Source organism: Anser anser, assembly GCF_964211835.1.
Source record: "Anser anser genome assembly, chromosome: 5".
NCBI classification, from domain to species: domain Eukaryota; kingdom Metazoa; phylum Chordata; class Aves; order Anseriformes; family Anatidae; genus Anser; species Anser anser.
In genome coordinates this window covers 35,497,804-35,500,667 of record NC_139725.1, presented here as the reverse complement: position 1 = coordinate 35,500,667, position 2,864 = coordinate 35,497,804, and positions in this window count along the sequence as shown.

Here is a 2,864-nt window from a genome sequence, read left to right as displayed (position 1 = left end):
GTGAGCAGCCTGAAAGCCTATCAACAGGGTGAATTGCCCTCTGGGGTGTCCTGTCTTTTTCCATTAATCAAAAAAGCAGCTGAGGTGTTTAACTCTGAATGTAAGTGATGTAAGTGATTAGTGGAGAAATCTAAAGCTCAGTGAAATCTATCCCACAGAGACTGTACCCATTTTTTTGTGCAACATTTGGTCTTACAGTTGAAACTACCTGACCATCCTGCTGACATAATTCACAATTTACACAATGCAAACAAACAAGAAAAGTTTTTTTGAGTTCTCTGGATGTGAAATAAGAAAGCAATATTGCTTTTCCCAGTCTTTCTTGTGCATCCAGATGCTGAATTTTTAAAGGAGTCTCTTGCCATGTGTTTGTCAAATACTCAGAGAATGGGACCTGTCAAGGTCCATCTGGCAGGTCAGTGCTAAAACTGTCAAGGACCTACCTGGATTTTGAGGCTCAGACACACTTCTCGAATCCTGAACTTCCAAACACTCTAGCACTGCAGAAGTCTGGATTTCACTCTCAAGGATGCCATCACAACGTAGGTTTGTCAATATAAAGGTATCTTCATGTCTAGCTTTCAGCTCTGTCATGATCTTCTCTAAGTGATGTCTACAATATATAATTTCTCCTTAGAGAAGATATGTAACCAAAGGAAATGTATGTGACCAGCTCACTGCATTGACATGACAGTGAGGTGTGTCTGCAGACATCTGGGAAGAGAAAAAATAACCCTCGTCCCTCCACAGAAAAGAAAAAATATTGTTCCACAATTGCATGTGGCACAGAAAAGCCACTCATCCCTCAGACCTGAGAGGTCATGTCAGGACCTGCTACTGCAAACATTTGCTACTTTGACTATTAGGAACTGAACAAACAGCTGAGTCTTCAGCTAATATTTTTCAGATTGAACACAAAGGACATAATTAAAGTGTCCTCGTGGGAGGCTTTAAATAGGCAAACAGAGGTCTGGTCTCCCACAGCAACATGCATGAAATGAGTATGCTTACAGTCCTTTATGGCCCCATTTATGGCAAATCCTGTCTGCTTTATTAAGACAAAGGAAAAGAGAAAGGAGACTTGGGGATATTCCGTGTCTGTAGGACACTGGAAAAATCATTGTTGAACTTCAGTCTAAAAGGAACACAGACATTAAACCGCTTACGGTCATTTTTGATTCAGTCTCCTCTCTCATCCCATCATTCATGCAGTTGTATATCTTGTAGGGCATGGGCAGGGCGGACACAGTCCTGGTCTTTCTGGCTGACATGTCCATTGGGTGGACACAGAGTTCACTGATACCAGCAACCCATGTTAGATACCCTGAAATGCAGGGGCTCATTGCTCTGGTTAGTTGTTTTTCAGAAGTTGTTTCATGGTTGGGTGGCTGAAAGAGAATGCATGACTTTTTAATACCCAGTCATGAAACTCCACCCATCCTAAATTAAAGTCTTCAACTGATGGAGAATCTATCAGAATTGAAGTAGAAGATTATATTTGGTCGTTTACATATGCTGATGAAACAAAATAAAACAGTAAAATTTTAGTAGTCCCTGTTTTCCTGGCTAACCACATAACAAACAAGGTGTCCTCTTTTGGAAAATAACAAATAGGAGACTAAGAATATTGTAATGATGGCTCTTTATCTAGTTGAAAAGAAAGGGATTGTGTGAAAGACCAAGAAAAAGGATTTACAAAATATTTCAGTAATTATCTTTCTGTTTTTTCTTAATCACTTATGAATGATCACAAAAATTTTGTTCTGCTTGGTTGTGCATGAAATTGCTACATGCAGTGTTTGAGAAGGAGGAGGGAATGTCTTATGGAAATGTCTTTTAATTTGTAGGGTTCCAGTGGCAGGGTAGTGATGAGGGCTCTCACTGTCGGGTGTCTGTGAGATGTCATGGATATGTGCTGGAAAGCTTGGTTTATTCTGTACCTAGAAAGTACACCAAGGATTAAACTATTATACAAACCCTGTTGTGTTGGAAGACACTGCAGGCAAAAGGCAGATACATTTCTCAGTTTACCACTCTTATATGTAGATGCCATCTGACCTAGAGCAACTCCTGCAACAGCTCTAGTCCTGCTTCTGTGAACTGAGCTGGTTAAGATTCAGTCTTTGAGACTTTCACCAGTCCAAGGCTGTTTATTTTCTTCACTGAAGATCTGAGGTGTATTTGAGAAAGAAATCCTAACAGTGGTTCTCAAAGCATGCACACTTGGAGCAAAATGACACACAATTGTACAAGTCACTTCCTGGAGGATTTCTATTGATATTATTACCAATGCCACATGCTTACAAGACAAGTTTCCTCTCCTTTATTTTCTTCCTAGACAACTTCGAAGTCACCTTTCAGATTGCCTAGTTGCTATGTTTTTCAGAACATGCACAAATATTTTGAGTCTTACAGTGCCACTATTAAGTCTTCCTTTGCATTAATCCTAGGGGCAACAGGTGATAATAACAGTAATCACAAGGAATAGTTAAAGCCTTGAGGTGAGATTTAGGTACCTAAATTTGGGCAGATGAAAATTCAAAATTTTGACCTTGGCTGGTCATGTTAGATCTTTCCATAGTCCACAGAGAAAACAGGCAACTTTGGTGGTTTTACCCAGCTGGGCAGCTGAACTCCACCACAACCGCTCTCTCTCACTTCCCCTCCTCAAAGGGAAAGAGCGAGAAAATATGATGGAAAGGGATCAAGTGTTGAGGTAAGGACAGGGAGATCACTCAACAATTATATTCATGGGCAAAACAGACTCAGCATAGGGAGATTAATGAAATTTATTACCTATTACTAACAAGCTAGAGCCATGAGAACAATAAAAATAAAAATAAAAAACAAACTAAAAACACTTT